Below are 20,664 nucleotides of genomic sequence, written 5' to 3'. Positions count from 1 at the left end.
TTGCAAACCCCACCTAAAGTTGAGGCGCAGATGAAAGCCATCATGACACGTCACGTGGTGAATAATGATCCGCCAGCTGAGATCAATCGAGTATGCGCTTCTTGGAGAAGGTGGCAGAATCTCGATGCGTTGCATTCACTGCGTGTTCAGTGCAAATGTCCGCTAAAAGTCAAATCAAATACTGTACATATCATCGCCAAAGAAGCTCGCCTTTACTAAGTTTACACTGAAACTGCGGCTCATAACAAGGACCGGTATTGCGCCGATCGTTAGCGCAAGAGTCCTGCTCTGCCTGCTCATAAATTGGGTCGGCTGACTCGCCTGCTTTCCACTAACTCAGAAAAATGAAAATCAGCTCAGACTGAACCTTTAAATTGACACAAACTGAAACCAAAACTTTTAAAGAGTGATAGAAGTGAGACTTTACTTACTTTCTTTTGTCTATTCTTTTTTTGAGTTGTACATTATTATTTTTTTTATTTACTGATGACTGCTTTGCAGCTTTCATCATTGAATTGAATTATTTATTATAATCTTTTGTTTGTTTTGTAGCAGAAATAATATTTACATGCATATTAATTGACATGCTTATAAAACAGCTGTACAAAAAAAAACATTTCTTACTGCAATGCTTCATTTTTGTTTGATGCAAACTATGCAATTATTTTTCATAAAGTAACAGACTTTTTATAGCAGATAACCTACATTCATGCACATTCAAGGCAGTATCATAATGAGAAATGGAAATCATTACTATTATTGTCATTTTTTATCATCATTAATATTCTATGGCCTAATTATTAGACATTCATTTTGGAATTATTGCACACAAATATCAATGTCTTCGCAGCATTAGTTAGATAGTTGTTTCTGGTTTTTGTCAGTCTTCTTAATGTTGTTTTAAAATACAATAAATCCCTTTAAAAACTATTTGCAGAGGTGCTCATTCATTTTTGGTGGGTGCTCCTAAATTTTTTCTGGTGCTCCTAAAATTTTTTGGGTGCTCCTAAATATTTGAAGTTGGGAGCACCGGTGCTACCAAGTAAAAAAGTTAATTTCAAGCCCTGCATTGGTTGCGCACTTCAGAATCTTGCTGGTAGTAGGTCATCATAATCTCGCACATGCTGTTTATTTTAATACAGTGGTCCCTCGCAGTAATGTGGTTCACCTTTTACGGTCTCACAGTGCAATTTGATATGCTTTTTTACTGCACATTGTGTTTTGCATCCTAATTGGCTGCAGACTATTGTCAATCAATCTCCTCCGCATCTTCTGTACAGTACAGAATGCGTTCAGCTTGCCAAATGAACCTGAATCTTCGATTGCTTGAGTTCCAACAAGAATGCAAAAAGGGTTCTAACTGTCCGCAGCAAGACCATCATAAAACCGCCCCATGCAGCGCTTTTGCAAACATAGGTTTTTATCAGGATACGCACACCTGTGCCGCAAGTTGGAGGCTCTCTGTGATGTATAAAGTGTGCAGTGTGTGGTTTTACAGCTTTAAAACATCATAATTGTTATCGTCATTTTAATTGTAAAAAATAAAGCGGACTACTTCACGGATCTCCTACGATAAAGAGGGACCACTGTACTATAAATTCAAACACACTACTTGGCTTGCATACTTTTTTTAACATACTATATGTTAAGGAAATTAGAATTTTGGATGCAGCTATTTTTTTTTTCAAACTATGTCCGCCATCTTGAATTTAGTGGCTCACTGTAAAAATTTGCCTTAACTGTGGTGTTACACCTGGCTCAAAGACATAACATTAAGGTAGACGACGCTGCGAAATAAAGTGAAACATAATATGTATTCTAACTAAATTAAAAATAACATAATGAAAACATCAGTATCAGTATGTTCAATCAGTGTGAAAGCCAAATGAATGGATGCAGTAAGTGCTGTCAGTGCTAGCGGGTAGATGCAAAACAAAACATAAAACCCAAATTGGAGCACAGCTCTGACCAACTGCCCAAACAAAGAATGAACAGCGGCTCAGATGAACTCTCACACTACATTTAAATAAGAGCGATGACGATCATCAGGTGTGCTGTAGTCACTGAAGTCAAATCTCAACCTACAACAAACAAAGAGATACAAAAACACAAACTAAAACAACGCAGTGCTAACGGTGTCGACGGATAAATGGCCTACCTGTGTTGCTTGAAGTGCTTCTTTGATAGGAACACACTGTGTTTTTGAACATCACAATTGCCCGAGAGTACATAAGAATCATATTCATCATAGCTCAGGGATTCATGTGGCGTCAAGTGAGTGACAGTTTCCCCATATTTAAATGCTTCTTCCTGCATTGGTATGCACGTTATTGCGCACATGGAAATGAGGATTCGACATTCTCCAACACTAATGTCACTTTGTGCCACTGCTTCATAGGGACGTTTGCCATATCTCACTGATGTTTGATATGTTTGTTTAAATGTCAAGCACAAATGCCATGATGAGGTGAAACTATTGACCGTTTCACACTGCTGCTCTGTTTCATGCAAAGGCCACATATTTAACCCAAATATCCCATTTTAGTTTGAAACGGAGCATGTTGATTAACTTTTGCTGCTTAAATTAGTCTGTAATCAACAGAACCTTTACAGGTCATTTAGCATCACCTGTGCTTAACCGCAGAGGAAAAAAAAGGAAAAGCATCCATATTCAAATCCCTCCTCACCTGGTTTAATGAAATTCATTTGGCCTGTGATGCATATCTCTCTAGTGAGGTCTCCTATTAAGAGTTCATTTCCCTACTGTGTGCATGCCCTTATTAATGGCTAGAATGAGTCTAGTCCCCAGGCTAAAATTAGTCTTGTCGGTTCATTAAATCAGCGTGTTCTTTGTTAGCATACCATTTTTGACTGATTATGCTCGTGTGTTATACTTTGTGTATAGCGGCGAGGTTTGTGGGCCTCTGGTTGTTGCTCATGTTTTTAAGTTCATGTTCTGGAGCGGGCATGTCTGTCCTGTCAGACACTTAGCCTACATACAAGCTGACATTCAGATGTTAGAGGCGCCTGACCCTCAAACCTTTGCCGACATCCCGTCTCTTTCACTTTCGGTAATTAGACATAGCCATGCTGACCTGAATCTGTAAGGTTCTGTGGTGATTTTGGAGAAAACATTTTGACATTCTGGTTTGAAACACTGCAATCTGTTTAACGGACCCGAGAGCACTTGACTTTAATTGATAGCTGGATGCAGTTGGCACAATTATTTCATAAATAAATTTGCAAGAACTAATTTTGCTGAGCGTTCTAGGCTTCACATAAGTGGCGAAGTGTTTATTAGTGTGAGCTGGAAGAGCTAGAACATAAGTTTTTTTTTCACAGATCTGTATGACTGTTATTTAAAGGCACATTTATTTGAAAATATGCTGTGAAAATTGGTATCACAATGCATCAGTTGAAGTCTTGGAAAGCAAACTGTGTTGCTTGTGCCATGCGCTTTAATGTCTTAATATGCCAGTGCTTTTTTTAGTTGTTGTTGTTGTCCTTGTTAACTTTGGATGAAAGCTTTGGGTATTTGCAAGATTTGTATCTGTTTTTTATGATGCTTAGCACCAAGTTCAGCCAAGTTAATTAAGTAAGTTGATTTGTTTCTTTTGAATGAAAATAAAGGAAATTCAGTCTCTCCTTAAACTGAAAAAAGGCAAACAATTGTGGGAAAAATATCTTAGTACAGTTTTAACCTTGGAAAGGCTAATTAAAACAATGTGCATTGGCTTTTTGAGAAAACATCTGAAACCTTACAGCCTATAAAAAACAGAAGATAAAGACTTTTTTCAGCTTTTCTTCCCTCATTAAGGCATTTTGTAGCCTAGGGGAGAATGGTAATGAAGAGATTAAAATGAATGTTTTAACAAAATGTTTGACAGGAAACTGGAAACAATTGCTCCTGAATGTCCTATGAGCTGAATTGAGAATTTCAACCGCCTTAAACTCTGATGTCAGTAAGCTCATCAAAACATTTGGAGGACCTGCAGCATATAATCACTGTAATACTAATTTACCTTGAATTTTAACCTTTATCAAGGTTGCATTTCCACTGCCAAAAGGGTACCCTTCATTTTTACTCTAGGAAATGTCTACAGTAAAGCTGTATGTGTCGTTCACATATTGTATGTATATATTATTACGGTTTAATGTCTGGGCTGTGTTTTTTAAAATGGCGTTTCCTTTGTTTTTATTCTCCTGCTTCTGCGAGTGACGCTTCTCTGTAAACCAATAGCATTCAGCTGCGCGTCTAGCTCTGTCTTATGGTATTCTTTGGGCCTTTTGGTACTCTTTGCAAAGGGTGAACAAAAAGTGGTACGCTAAGGGTCACTTTCAGGTACCCTTTGACAGTGGAAATTGCCATAAAAGTGTACAGAATCAAACTGAACTGTACCGTACCACTCAGTGGAAACGGGCCAAAAAAGACAGGAAAGTGGGTGAGTTCAGCTTTGTTTAGGTGGGAGTGTCGAGTGGTGAAAGAGGGAAGGGTTTGGATGAAAAGGTGAGTTTTATTATGTGGACTACAGCTGAGGCAACACAAACACAGACGCATGGAAGATGGACAGTGATTTAAAGAGCAACATTTACAGCGGATCTGAGAGCTGTGTGGAAGTATCAGATTTTCCCACCATAATATTGTGTTGATATTACTGTAAACTTAGTAATTAATTCATTTTGACTAAGGTTTGTCTTTAAACTTTGCATCTGAATAAACTTAAACAATTTTCATTGATCACACACTTACCAAATCTGTAGAGACAGGACAATCAACATGAACTGGAACCACTTTTTAAAAAAAAGAACTCTTTACTCTCCGGTAAAAAATGTTCCAATAAATGTATTTTGTCCCGTGTTAGCAGACCACTGTAATCTACACATGCGGGTCCAGACTGGAGCTGATTCTCATCGCAGGGAAATGAAAACAAAACATTTGTTGCGGCACATTTATTAATGCAACACTGACGACCCGTGTCTCCAAACAATTCTTCAACTACTTGTTTGAATTGAATACTAGTTGCGGTTGGCAACAAAATGTGGCTTATCTCTGAACATTGTAACAGGAATGTAATGAAGTTGCATCTCATTCACAATGGAGTGGACTGATTGGTTTGAACCAAGTCTTTCTCATAAATTAATGAGCAGATGTGCTGAAAACCCAATGACATTACTTTGTTCTGGCCGGTACAGACAACCAATCTCCACACTGGAATTTACACAATGATCTCATTGCTGTGATGTTTCTTCAACATTTTTTTTTAAACCAGAAGAACAAATTTGCTCAAACAACACAATAACAACCAATTTTCACAATTTAGTGACATATATGTGCCTTAATAGTGTTTTTAGCAATGTGGGATACAGATATGACTGTCAGTGTCTCAAAAAAGGTTTGATGTTTGTTCCCAAATTTTCATTCGGATTCCATTTTGTTTTTATTTTTTAAAAACTACATTTTAATAAATTAAGTTCTAGTAATCAAAATGCATTCATAATCTATTTAAAATCATGAAACTTTTACAATTCAGTAGTAATTTATTAAAAGTTTAAAAGTGTAGTCATTTTAGACTGGTTCAATATGAAATTTCATCAAAAACAAAACTGTTTTTGTGATGCTGATTTACTTGCTATAGTAAACTAGAAGGATAGATTCTTGCCTTGTGGCTTCTACTTTTTTGCATGTGTGTTTTTGACTTTAGATGGTTATTGCAGATGCCTATTCACATCCAGTCAATAGCGTGTTGACAGAACTTGCAGAACAGTTGCTTTACTGAAGCATAAAATTCTTCTGCTCGAAATTTAGCCTTTAGAGGAAGATTTTCAGTTTTTTAAAAAACGTTTAGCTTCAGGATGTCTCTGAAATGATCAATTCAACTTCAAATCAATGTTTAATAATGTAGTGTAATTGTGCGCCTTACATAATGTCATCATGCAATTATGGTCATTTTTGTCATTTTATTTCTCAATAAATGAAACCATGGCAAAGAACAGACATGTATAAATGACCTGCAATGAGTTTTGAAAAATGACTTTGCCAAAAATTTTTTTGCCAAATTTCATGACAGTCTGTGATAAATATTTAATTCTCGGTTTAATCTTTGGATTCTGATTCCAAAATCATCATGCCAGCAAATGCAATTTTGATTTTATTCTCAATTTTGAGCACTGATATATTCATACACACCTGTCTTTCTTTGTTTCTGTCAGTTATACATCCGATTGTTTCCTCATCATTGAGAACTGAGACCCAGAACTGAGAATATGGACAAATTTTCCCATGCCTTTCCGTGGCTTGTGCTTGACAGCGGTAGAGAAGTAATACTTGTTTGATGAACTCAAGTTACATTTGAGAAGGTTTGACTGCTCAAATAGTCAAATTATATTAGTGTTATAAACTCTGATTATTGCTAATGTATTTAGTTTCATTCATTTTAATCATCATTACCCATCTTGTACTTAAAGGAACTCTTATTAACTAGTGTTTTGCCCACTCTCTCTCTCTCTCTCTCTCTCTCTCTCTCTCTCTCTCTCTCTCTCTCTCTCTCTCTCTCTCTCTCTCTCTCTCTCTCTCACTCACACACACACACACACACACACACACAAACAAACAAATACACACACAAGCAAATGCCTGTTTGGGCTTGCACAAGGGATTGAGGTTTTCATTTGGTGAGTATTAAACCCATCTGTTAGTCTATGTCTCCCTCAGGAAGCATCAGTGCTTTGTCTTGTTCATTGTGTTGTGTGTTTTCCAGTCATTAAAAACCATGTTAAGCAGCAAAGAGCCTTATTAGATTAGTGCTGGAGGCACACATGAAAAGACGCATTAAAACAGCCTCCATGCATCCAGTGAAACCAGAGTAGGCGGACCGTCTCTTACTCTCCATCATCGCCATCCTCATCTAATTTCAAAGTGTGTTGCATGTACAAAAGTCCTTGGAGATTTACAAGCCGTATTATTAAAGTACAAGGTGAAGTTGCTGTCTTGTAAACTTATTAACCCTGAAGTGTTTTTCATATGATTTTTGTAAGTGCCGTAATCTGCGTCACTTAGAAAACAGCGGAAATGTTTTAAACCACCGAAGAGTTATTTAGAGAGAGCCATGTTTACAGTAGTTTTCTGTATTGTTCATATTTTGCATTCATGTAAAGTATTTGTTAATTATTGGCTGTGCTTTGAAAGTTTGAACAGATTAAAAGATCAAGAACTTTATTGCCATGACTTATAAAATGAGACCTTTCCTGACTATGAAAGGCTGTAGGCAGATTTTTGTAGTAAGGACTGAAACGTTTTTGTCTGGAAAATCAAAAGGATGTGACTTTGACCCTTTAAGGTGCACTCCTTGAAAATAATTTCTTTGGCCCACGCTTGCATTGGATAATAAACTGACACAACTCTGATAAATAGTAATATGCAATTAAAATAATAATGATAGCCTATGGATAAAAGGTCGACCAGGAGGTTATGATGGCTGTTAAAGGGAAAAAAAATTACATATGAGCAATTCCAGCATTATGGATGTGACATTTGCAGTAAAAACTCAAAATATAAGTTCACATAGAAAGTATACGTTAACATGATATTGAAGCAACTGTTTATATTTTGCAAAACAACTAACCACAGAGTTATGGGATCAGAAAAATATCAATTTGTAAACATTTTTTTATATTTTAAATGTGGTAAATAACAGAAATGTGCGCACATCTAGAAAATCTTGAAGGCAGGTGCACGATCAAAAAACATACATTAGTAGCAAAAGATTCAAAGTAAATCCGCACACTGCCACTTTAGCTCTCAAAAAAATTTTTTATTGTATAACGTTGTGATATTGACAATAAATTTTTTTTTTGAGAGCTAAAGTGTAAATGTGGTAAATAAACATCCGTTATGGATGTGACTGAAACGTCTGTGAGTTTACAGTCAACAACATATTTTGTGGAAATTCTGTGAATTAAACTGCACAACCCAAAAGAAATAATGTTCATCAAAAGGATAGGAGTTGGCTCACTATAGAACAAACATTTTTCATTTTATTTTGTTTGGCATTTTTGCATTTATGAGGAAAAAGTTTTAATATACAAGTGACACTTTTTCCGTTATGGATGTGACAGATGTGAAATTGCCACTTGTGTGACTTTTGTAAATCAAATATAATAGTTTGAAAACACTGACAGATACATTTTTGAGTATTTCTAAAGTACTATATATATATATATATATATATATATATATATATATATATATATATATATATATATATATATATATATATATATATATATATATATATATATATATGTATATGTCTTTAAAATCATCACCATAAACAATTTGGTAAAATTATATTTCAGTTCATTTTTAAATTACAAAGTGCAACAGTAACTGGTCATCCAAAATTAAATTTGTATGTTACCTTTATCTCTCATTGGTTGTTTTTTTTAAATCTTTTATCTTGTTTGAATGGCGACTCAATTTTGTGGTCCATCTTTAGCGAAACCATTGTGGTCATTTGTATAAATCATTTATAATGTTACTTTTGTCAAAGTTGCTAATATTTGTGTAACCCTTCGAATTTTTTTTGTGTAACCCTTCGAATTTTTTATTGTTGGTTCAGTCTGAAATACTGCCAAACAGTGGGCATACTGCCATAGTGCATTTTCATTTCTTCTTTGCTGCTCTAATCAGTGATTGCTTGTGGCAACAATTTCCTGTTTGATTATTGATGTCTAGTTTGCAGCATTAAGCAAAGCTAGTGGATTGTTTTTTGCCATCAAATATGGGGCAATTTTTGTTTTGTTTTGTATTTCCAATAGTTTCAGAATTGGAATAAAATCTACATCAGATTCTTAAATTTTTTGGTTGATATTTACATTTTTAAATAAATATTGTTTTCATGAGAGTCTACGACGTTGCAATGTTTGTTAAAGTATTTTGCTGCAAATGTATTTCCTAGTTTTTATTTCTAAGTAAAGAACAAAACAATTGTGGGTGCATCAGGACCTGAATCATGTTCAGATTTTTTTTTTTCATTAGCTTGAGTATGAGCAGGAGTTATATGTTTTTGGGGGCAGTTCATTTACAGACCACCAGTGTCGCTAATAACATGGACTTCTGATTTAGCTTTAAAATGTTTATTTTGTTGATAATTCTGTAGCTGCATAATAAATTACATGTGATTGTCATGCGCTCTTGTCAGTAAAGCCTAATGTGTAACTGGCAGTAAATCTTTAGCATATGCTAAAGCAGAGTTTACTTTACATATCCATGCATAGTTCAATTACAAGCTAAGCAAAATATTGCATGTGGTATAATTATAAAATAATAAAAGCACAGTTAATGATTTTGTGAAATTGACAGCTGTTTGTGCTGCTTCTTGGTGAACTACAGGCCTTAGATGCACCAAATTGAAAACTCTGGACCAAAACCAAAAATTTTGGATGCACTTGACCCTATCGAAACTGAAAATGCTTTGTAATAATTATTTATTAAATAGTCCTTATTGCATATTTCTTGGCCAATTCCAATTTCAGATTTTTTTGGTGAGTGTGGCCTGCCAATACAGATTTTTGCAGATTCAGATTTTCTGTAAAATAATTATGTTATATTATAAAATATATAATGGTAAACTGTTTGACCACATATATGCAAACAAAACTTATCTCCTTACTGCAATTAAAATGATGAATTATTAATATTATAAAAATTATTAATTACATTATTATTTAAGATACATTCTAATAAATGTTTTATTTTATTTGTAAACAATAATAATTATTAAATAAACAATAATTTATAATTTAATAGGTTGAATTATAACTTTAGACTATAATTTAAAAGATCAAAACGTTAGGATTATATATGTTGTTTATGACAATTCATATTTGTAAAATTTTGGAATATTATTTTATTCATGCATATTTTCTGATATTGTATGTATCTAATCTTGTTCTGGTAAGGCATTTGCTACAATTTAAACTTTACTAATGTTTCTTCCCCTTTGAAAGCTATTATATTATATTATATTATATTATATTATATTATATTATATTATATTATATTAGATTAGATTAGATTAGATTAGATTAGATTATTTTGACTCATGCCGCAACACATAGTTTTTGTTTAAAAAAAAATTAATCCATGAATTAAATTACATGTTATCTTGCGGCTGTGAGTGTGATCCACAGAGAAGAATACAGAGCTATTTTGAACTTTGACCATGACCTGTTTTCTGCATCCGGTGTGAAAACCTCTTCACTCTGCTCAATGACTTGAGAAAAAAATGTGCTGAACATTACTGGGCAGTGTGATGGAGCATATCCATTTTTGGCTAACATTTTCCTCATTTTATTTCTATCGGCCTGAAATTGAAATGACCATTTTCGTACCATAATTTTCTGCAACCAATAATATTGTGCATCTCTACTTTGTAGGACATCCTGCTATCTGTGAGCACATAGAAATAGCATGTGTAATGACAAACATCTTCTCCAAACTCTATGTATAACATCAATTGAGTGTTTAAAGATAAATACTTCACTGACTTGATGTGGCATCTTTATAAGGCACGCAACATATTTCATAGTATTTCAAGCAGTAATAAGGGATTGCATCGTTGCATACTTAATGATCAGTTTAATTATATAGTAATAATTCCAATTAACCATATGGGGCTGCACGGTGGTGCAGTGGGTAGCACGATCGCTTCACAGCAAGAAGATGGCTGGTTCGAGCCTCGGCTGGGTCAGTTGGCATTATGTGTGGAGTTAGCATGTTCTCCCTGTGTTGGCGTAGGTTTCCTCAGGGTGCTCCGGCTTCCCCCACAAGTCTAAAGACATGCGCTATTGATTAATTGGGTAAGCTAAATTGTCTGTAGTGTATTTGTGTGAATGAGTGTGTATGGATGTTTCTCAGTGATGGGTTGCACCTAGAAGGGCATCAGCTGCGTTAAATATCTGCTGCATAAGTTTGCGGTTCCTTCCAAATTAATAAAGGGTTTAAGCCGAAATTGAATGAATAAACCATATGTTGTTGTGATTGTGTCAACAAAAGTAGTCAAATCTGTTTATTCTCAAACCGCTATATAAATTTCTGGGGTTTCTTCAATTCTGTGTGACTCGCAAGAGTGCTCTTTCACATTCGGAAGAGATTTACTAGTGATCACACAGCTGTGCTTCCTTTACCAGATATGCAGGACAAACACAGAATGTGCTAAATCTCAAATGCTATTTTATGTTGCTTTATCATACAGCTCTAGACTGTTGCATTTGGTACATTGGGGAGTGTTAGCATGATTTATTTCAAAGGCTTGTAAAAAAGGTTTTGGTATTGACAAAATCTACGAAGCTATATAGATTAATATTATAAGTTAAAGTCATTTTAATAACTTCCAACTTGCTATGCAATAACTGTTTTAGTTGTTGTCTAGTAATGACTGATGGCCTCTAGACCTAGGATTGTGATTGGTTACTGCTGTAGGGGAGGAATGTTTGGAGACTGATTGTACTGTAATTATAGTGAGGGATTGATCGGGAACTGTCAGTTTGGCAGATGGGCTGTTGAGCATAAGTCTCTAAATATATAAAATGCATTATTTATGAGTGATGATTCAGCACAAAACACCGCTTCAAGACTGAGCTGTTTGCTTTCAAAGAATGAGAAATTATGTGAAATTGACTCCTTTAGATTGAACTTTCTGTGTCTCTTTGTGTAACTTAATACTTTTCTTATAGAATTCAGATGATGAAGTGCAAATACTTCTCCTCAGACAGCAGAGTTTTCACAGTGTGATTTAACTGCTATGTTCTGGCTGAAATGCCTTGTAGGAAACACCTCTAGACGTTTCATGACGCTTGATTTCACTGCATACTCTCCAAGACAACATCTTATGTACAATCTGTTTTTATTCCGGAAACCGTCCCATCTCTACAAAAAGCACATTTCACAAAAATAAAGAGTCTCCACATTTCTTAAATCTTGCCTAACAAGCCAGCCCCTCATTCCTGATCACAATGTCTGAGCTTTAAAGCACATTAAGAAAGCCTAACTGTGCTTCACAGACTTATAAATGCTCTGAAGCCATGGAGCAGAGGATGAAGGGCAAATAACGAGAGAAAAGGTGGCTCTTCTCCTACCCCTCTTAACTGCATCTCTCTCATTATGAAACAAATCATTTCCCACTGACTGCCATGCTGGCCTGGATTCCCAACTTTTTTATTAGCTTATATATTCTATTAAGCACAATGAATTATGGATCCCCACAATCTGTGGCTTTTGCGGAACTGGCTGTTAGTGCTTTCCCCTCTCTCTCTACTGCTGGCCCAGGCGTCTAATGGATACGGAAAGCCTTGCACCAGGTCCTGTTAATGGTCCAGCACTCCTAATTTAAAGCTAAAAATACTCTGAGATATGGAGAGAAGGAAATTGGTGGGGGAAAGCAGGGCGGAGAGCAGTGGACAGCAGGACCCGGGTTCAGGGCATTTGTTGCAAAGAACTAACAGCTGAGCCCAATAGAAGACTTGAGTCCACTGGGAGGGAAGGAAGTGCTCTGATTGGGATGATTGCCAAGAATTCTTGTGTCTACATTCTGCATGAAATACAGGATGTTAAAGGTTTATTCTGTTTTATACAGGGGAAGTTACTTGTTTTGTTTTTTCTTTAGAGATTTTTTTTATTATATCTCTGCTGATGATGCTGGGAATTTATGGGACAATACAAATGCTTCCGCATAGTTTTGGATAAAAATAAATTCTGTAATATTTTTCACATTGTTGTGATGTACAACATTAGATTTCCCTTAAGAAATATTGATATTGTTTTGGTAATTGAAACTGTAAAAATCTAAAAAAAACAAAAAAAACTGTGCTGTCATAGTTCTGAAAAGAACATGGAATAGTCAAGAAAAAAGGTCATTTCAACATTGAACTTCTCCTAAAAGGCATGAGGACTGTTTATTTTACATCATAGAAACCCTCTCACTATAAAATGCAACCACCTGGAGGGAAAGTGATTCATTATTTAACTATATGCGATGCAAGCTTATCAGAAATGCATTTTAAATGCTATTAATGCCATCACACATATGCAGTTGAAGTCAGAATTATTAGCCCCCCTTTGATTTTTTTTTTTTCTTTTTTAAATATTTCTTAAATGACGTTTAACAGGGCAAGGAAATTTTTACAGTAGGTTTTCTTCTGGAGAAAGTCTTATTTGTTTTACTTCGGCTAGAATAAAAGCAGTTAACAATTTTTTATGATCCATTTTAAGGACAAAATTATTAGCCTCTTTAAGCTATATATATATATTTTTGATAACATACAGAAAAAAATCTCTCCATTAAACAGAAATTGGGGAAAAAATAAACAGGGGGGCTAATAATTCAGGGGGGCTAATAATTCTGATTTCAACTGTATATTCAAATAATAACAGCGTGCGAGACACTCAGGATAGTTACTGGCCCGATCGGTAAAGTTTAACTTGGTTGTGACTGTTTTTCATATGCAAGCTAATATAGTCTTTGGGGTCAATCACACTGAACGCACTTTTTATGTTGAGAGGTGCCTTTTTTGCAATTAGCATTTTTGCCCCTGTGTGCCGTGTACTCGCAGTTGAAAAAAAGTCAACTCTGAGCAGAAAAAGCGCATTACATCAGTTGCGTCATTTTCGTTCTTCAATCAACAGAAAGCAGAGGCGGGGTTTCCGTTAAGGTGCCTGCAGTGTTTGTGTTGTCAAGACAACTACGGAGACTTTTGAAGATGGAGGAGAGACTTGTGGTTGCTGTATGACTTACAAATCTTGAATATCGCAATATCATAAAATGTAAGAAGTATATTAAAATTAACAGCAACACTGACGCACATTACACTGCTGATTCAGTCGTTGCCTCATCACATAAAAAGAGCACCGCACTTCTTTTTTTCTTGTCAACAAACAGGGCAGTGTGGTGCAACATTTTTTTTTTTTCGGAACTTGTCTTGTTTGCCCAGTTAGCGCGGTTCATTTGGCATATGTGAAACCAGCAATCACGCTCTGATCCGCACCAATTCAATTGGTCCGAGATCACCTGAATGAGGTGGTCTCGGCTCAAATAACTTTGGAGCGGATTGATTGTAATGAGACGGCAAAACGATCCTACGAACTAACGAAGCAGGCTGTATCATGGTGTAATAGGGTTGTGTAATAGCCATACAGCTGTATACAGAGAATGTTGAGTAGGGCCGGATATCATTACTACTAGTCAATGTGTGTTTCATGTTGAATACAAAAGTGAATCCATGCTAAAATATTAGAGTGCAGTTTTTCTGAAAATTGACAGAAATTACCATCTGATAATGTTTCATTATTTTAATCTTGTAATATTTTGTATTAGGCCTATTGTTTTGTTCATTTCTGCACTGACACGTCACCTCAAAAGAGCAACATTGATCTGCTTCATGATCATGACATCTGGTATTTCTCTATATAATTTAAGCCTATAAAGCATAATTCTGGCCGTTCTTTTGTAGAAATTGATTAATTCAATACATACATTTTTACAACTGTTTTTACAATTTTTATAACTTATAACTTATATTTGGTGAAATTCAAAATTAAAGTGCACATTTTCGCTTATATATATATATATATATATATATATATATATATATATATATATATATATATATATATATATATATATTAGCGCTATCAAAATTAACGCGTTAACGCATGCGCTTAATTTGAAATAATTAACGGGGTAAAAAAAATGAACGCAATTAAAGCAGTTTTTTTTTTTTTTTTTCCTGTTGTGGCCAGGGCAGACGCCCCAAGTTTCCCGCTGTTTCGACGTACTTTTTGGGCCGGGCTATTCATCTTCTTATGATCTGATCGGCCCATAAAACACTCAGCAGACTGTCATGTCTTTCTGCCTCAGTGATTGACGGTGCTGTGAGCTGTCTGTCACGCTCTGAAAGTAAGATGTTTCTTATCCGGACAGAGCTGGGTGACATAATCCGAAGCCCATTGGTTCTTTTCTTTATTGACATTGGGCTGACCCAATCACAATTTTCCATGTTGGGCTCTGTGTAACGTAGTTGTGTATTTGTCAAAATAGCCGAGAGTCCCGCCTGTTTCTTACGCGCGGGTTCGCGCCGCGGGAGAGCAGGCTTTTGCATCTGAACTCTGCAGCAGGGCACAGATCAATATCTAGTTACCTATCTGTCCATATAAATATACTTTTTTAAACTTTTAATCTGCACCACGGCCGCGGCAACTTCCTCCTATAATGCTGTTTACTTAACCTGCAAGTCTTTATTTTACAAATGATAGAGAATGTCTGCTTCTCACGCTCTATGAAGGGTGTCATTCATGTATTTTAAGATGCACTCGGTCAGAAGACAAGCGCATGAGATATCATGACATAGTGTTTTTGATCGTCAGCATGATGTAGGCTTATAAAGGGCAATAATATTTATACAATATGGTTAATATAATTATATTTATACATGATCAAACTAGTGTGTAACTTAAGGAACTTTTTTTTTTTACATTTATTTTTGTAGTTCTGCCCAAACAAATATTTGTTGCATCTTTTAATTGTTTAAGTTCATTTGATTGAGAATGTAAAAGCTGTTAGCTGCGTTTGATGTTTCATTGTTGAGTTAAACATGTTTTTTAAGGGTCTCTGACACATTGCTTTTATTATTTATCTTTATTTTATTAATCAATATTAACTGTGTGCGTCAGCAGGCAGTTTTTGTTATGCTCATTATTTTCTAGGCCCCCTCAAAACACACAGGCACCCACATTTCCAGTGTGGATAATAATTTTATTTTAATAATAAATAAAAAAAATGTAGTTTTTTAATTTGTCAACTCTCGGTATTTCCTTTATATGGCTTTTGTGCTTTTAATGAATGGGAGTTGGTAAACATATTCAAGGCATGCACAGATTTTCAATACTTTATTATTATTATTATTATTATTATTATTATTATAATTTTCCATATTTGCAATGCCTGTATTTTGGCATTTTTCTGCAGTTGTTTGAAATTAAAATGCCAGGATCTTGATGGTTTATTGTGGGTATGTTGTTTACATGAAGAAATCTGTGTTACAAGTAAACAATTATTCTTATAATGAATTATATTTTGAATTTAAATAGTATTTGTCTTGCGTTTACATAAATTTTACACTCGAGTAGCCAAAATTACAAGTTTCAGTCTTTTAAATGCGATTAATCGCGATGAATTTTTTTTTAGAAGTGCTATTAATTAATAAATTTTTTTTGATCGATTGACAGCACTAATATATATATATATATATATATATATATATATATATATATATATATATATATATATATATATATATATATATATATATATATATATATGACACTCTACTGTATATTCTAAAAGTGTCTTCTTTGAACAATCAATCACTTTGTTTGGACATGTCAAACACACTGCATGCTAGCAGTTAATGCACTCAGTAAACTCACAGTGCAGTAAAAGCCCATTGTTTGTTGTGCAGTGAGAAAACCATACATCCAATCAGTAAGCATTACTCAGTCAGAATCCATTACTGCTATGAAGGAAACCATTTCCTCTCTATTAAGGCCTATTTTCTCTGGTGTATATGACATTTGCATCCATTTTTACAATAATGTGGCTCATTCTGCAGGGGTTTGACGAATACCTCTTGGCAGGTTGTGCGTGTGTTAGCTGGTGAAGTGCTTAGCCGAGCAGTCTCATTGGTCACATCCTACTCTGCATTTGCAATTAACATGATTTCGCTATATAAGAGTTTTGCAGTAAATGTTCCTTGGTTACAAAGCCGGTCAAAAAAGACACTTGGGACAAGGCAAAATCTGTTGGCAGTTTAGGATTAATAGAGAAAACCCCTCCCCCTGCCAGTTTTAATTCCGTCCATGCCCTCCATTGATGTAGGTCTCTGAAGGAAAGATCTAGACTGCCCCTCTGGGTGTGGTATAAAGGAGCGGATGTAACATTGACTCTTGTTACAGATTTTGAGACAGTTGTGCAATTACTGTAATAACTGTTATGATTTGGGTTTACGTCAGCGATCAAAATAAAAATCTATGGTCTTGCCACATGGAGAAACTATTATTTAAAAACTTGTTCAATGCTGCCCTTAAAAGGTTCAGTTATGGTTCTACACACTGTTAAGGGTTTGGCTTCGCTTTGCATTCTCTGCTCATTAGTTTAGCTGTTCGTACAAGTTCGGTTGCTGTTGTTGTTGTCTGTGAACACTTTTGAGAGAAAAGCTGTTTATCGTGAGTCAGCTTCATTTAGATTGCATATCAAGAAGATGTACTTGTGTAATGCATTAAATAAAAAAGTAAAGCTCTAATGAAAGAGTTATCAACATAGAGAATAATAAAATCAATCATTATAAAATGAAGTTTGGCAATTTTTTTTAAATGATAATTTTATTATATTTGACTAATAACAATATTTCATGCAAATTCAGATTTTTTTGTAACACATTATAATAAGGTTATATTAGTTAATGCTAGTTAATGCATTTGAGCAATTTCATGCAAATGTCAACCTTGCCATGATTTTTTTCCAAAATAGTGAAACTGTTTTTGTGTTTTTTTGTGTGTGTGTGTGTGTGTGTGTGTGTGTGTAAGCAAGTATTTTACAGTGCTTTTAAAAGACTCAAAAATGGTCTGTCAGTGTTTTCAAACTATTAAATTTGATTTTCCAAAGTCACACAAGTGCCAATTTCTCACTATCACATCCATAACGATTTTTTTTTTCTCTTGAACATAATAAGATCTATAGTAAGCCAACCCTTACCCTTTTTTGCACCTTTTCTTTTGGGTTGTGCTGTTTAGTTCACAGAATGTCTACAAAGTATGTTGTATGCTGTAAACTTGCTAAGTTTTTTCATCACATCCATAACTGGATGTTTATTTTCCTCACTTAAAAATCTAAAAAAATGTTTACAGATTAATATTTTTCTGATCCCATAACTATGGGGTAATCTGTTTTGGAAAGTATAAGCTGTTGTTTTAATATAATGTTAACATATACTTTCTCTAAATATCACATTCATAATGCTGGAATTGCTCATTTACTAACATGAACTAGGGCTGGGCAATATGGCCTTTATAAAAAATCCTAGATTTTTTTCCACAAAATATTGATTAAGCATTTTCCACTAAAATGCTTGCAGTTGAAGGTTAGAAACCTATATAAATGTATTATAATTAATTATGGGATACGAAAAATGCTGAAGAAAAAAGCAATTATTTGAAGATCAAATTTAACAAGCTCTAATTGTAACTGCATATAAAACTCCAATAATAATAATAATATGAATTAAACCAATTTTGTTCAATTTCAGTGAAAGTAAACTACATTCAATCATTCAATTGGTTTTCGGCTTAGTCCCTTTATTAATTCAGGGTGGCAACAGTGGAATAAACAACCAACTTATCCATCATATATTTTACGCAGCGGATGCCCTTCCAGCTGCAACCCATCACTGGGTTCTCATTCTCATACTCATACATACCCATACTTCTTTTTCAAAAATCTTTTTCAAAATGATTGATTTTGTTGTTGTTTTTTTAAATGAACATACATTGAGAGGTTTATTCATTTTTATTTTGTTATATCAGGTCATATAGATGACTCGCATTAGGCTAGTTGGTTGCATTTTATTACTTTTATTTGTGTGGGGTCGCTGCATCCTGTAGATTAGTCTAGTGCACTGAGCGAGTTTAGTAAGTGTTGATATTTACAGTAATGAACATCTTTACTGCTGGGTCGCGTCATTCATCTGCAAACAGCATTGTTGGTTTCCAACATCAGATCAGTACCAGTTCTTTTTACACACTTCCTACCATGAGAAATACATGGTGTGGCATGCAGTTTCAAATGCATGTGTCTGACGGGGAATGTGTGACTAAATGAGACGATGATTGACAGCATATATGCTGATTTCTTTTTCTTTTCTTTTTTTCTTTTTTTTACTTCAAAGAGCGCAACATTTCTCTTCAATTCTACCGTGCTCACTGATGCTGCCATGTTGTTTGTGTGTTTCTATAGCAAATGCAGGGGGAACTATAGGAACCCAGAGAGGATAATCACGTTTTCGGGTGAAAAACGATTTTCGTTTAAACAAATCGATGTAAACTTCACACCTAAGTTAATAAGTTAATAAACATTGATCAATACATTTATTACAGTATTTCTTCCATGTTGGTTATCGTTAGTCTCGTGATAATACAGTTGTTTATTGTTAGTTCAAGTTAGCTCAAAGTGCATCAACTAATGTTAACAAACATGAATTTGAATGTTTATAATGCATTAGTAAATGTTGAACTATGATCAATAAATGCTGTACAAGTATTACACTTAATTATAATATAATATGATGTTAGTAAATACATTAACTAACAATAACTAATGGAACATTGAAAAGTGTGACCTTTGTTTTTTTAATTTAACACCATTTTTTTTTGTTTGTTTGTAACAGATTAGGTGTGAAGAGCCAGACAACTTCATATTTAAAATGTTCATAACAAGTATGAAACTTAGGCATATAATTATAAACTGAGAAATGAAGTGTGTATGGTCTTGATGTTTGCTTAAAAAAGCTTGCATAATGTGGTTTGTGATGAGGTCTAAAAATAGTTAGCATGTTTATTTGTCCAAGAACGCTCGAAATGCGACAGATATTGCAATGGTCATGTTTTCTAACTTGACTCTCTCTTCTGATGTGCTTTAGGATCCTCCCAGACATCAGTAATTGATGAGAAACAAGTGCAATGTGTGTTTAGAGACTGGTGTAAGCTAAAAAAGTGAGTTGAGCCCGCCAAGAGCATGTTCAGGCCTGAAACAACTCCAAATACTAATTCTAGAGTCGATCAATGGACTATTGATCACAGAGAACTGGCTCTAGTCTTGAAGTCCTCAGGCGAGTTATTGATATCAGATTGGAAAGCAGAACATTCCGGCTGTGTTTAAAATGCTCCTTTAATTGTTGGTTGAATAATTAAGTGGTCTGGTGGTTAACCTCTCATCTGTTACTTTTTGCATTGAGTTCTTAGTGTGTTTAAGGCTTGCTGTTGATTGCGAGGGCACTTTGCTAGCATGTGTTTAACGCTGACTCAATCCTCAGAGTGGGTGCATTGGAGTCATCACTCTCCTGCTGGCAGGATTTGGAGGCTTTAAGAGGTTATTAATGTAGTCTGTCATATTTCTGTCATGAGTTTTTAAAGCTATGAACCTGGGACTGATTCCACACAGCTTTTAAATCTGGACGAAAAAAGCAAAATTAATCCTGCAACTGAAGTCAGGTCCCTTCTTTTTTACTGGCATTTAGGCACGTAGATAAGTCTGGCATGGGCTGTGGTGGGGCTGATGGGACGCTTTGTGTGACCACACTGACTCACTTTCTTCCCTGCTGTACACATATAGATACCTGGCTTTCGCTACATTAGAAACCAGACCATTTGAAAGAGACGGCGAGAGATGGGAAAGAAAAGAAGGAGAGGGAGAGAGAGTGGTAAAAATGGTGAGAGTGTCACGGCCATGCACACAGCAATTTAAATTTTAATTGCCTAGATTTATCTTCTCAGCGCAGTGTGACGGACTGATAACTGGAGCTGATAACTCTCAAACTGTTTGTAAAGCGCTGCCACCA

At 35.0% G+C, this 20,664-nt stretch overlaps 1 protein-coding gene across 10 annotated transcripts in view; it reads left to right on the top strand.

The window, feature by feature from the left end:
• vav2 (vav guanine nucleotide exchange factor 2) overlaps nt 1-20,664 on the top strand; it is a 238,550-nt gene that overhangs the window by 22,246 nt on the left and 195,640 nt on the right. The gene's annotated exons all lie outside the window — the stretch shown is intronic.

The sequence above is a fragment of the Danio rerio genome, chromosome 21 (assembly GCF_052040795.2).
Source record: "Danio rerio strain M-AB ecotype USA chromosome 21, GRCz13ab, whole genome shotgun sequence".
NCBI classification, from domain to species: Eukaryota; Metazoa; Chordata; class Actinopteri; order Cypriniformes; family Danionidae; genus Danio; species Danio rerio.
This window is presented reverse-complemented; position numbering and strand designations above follow the sequence as displayed.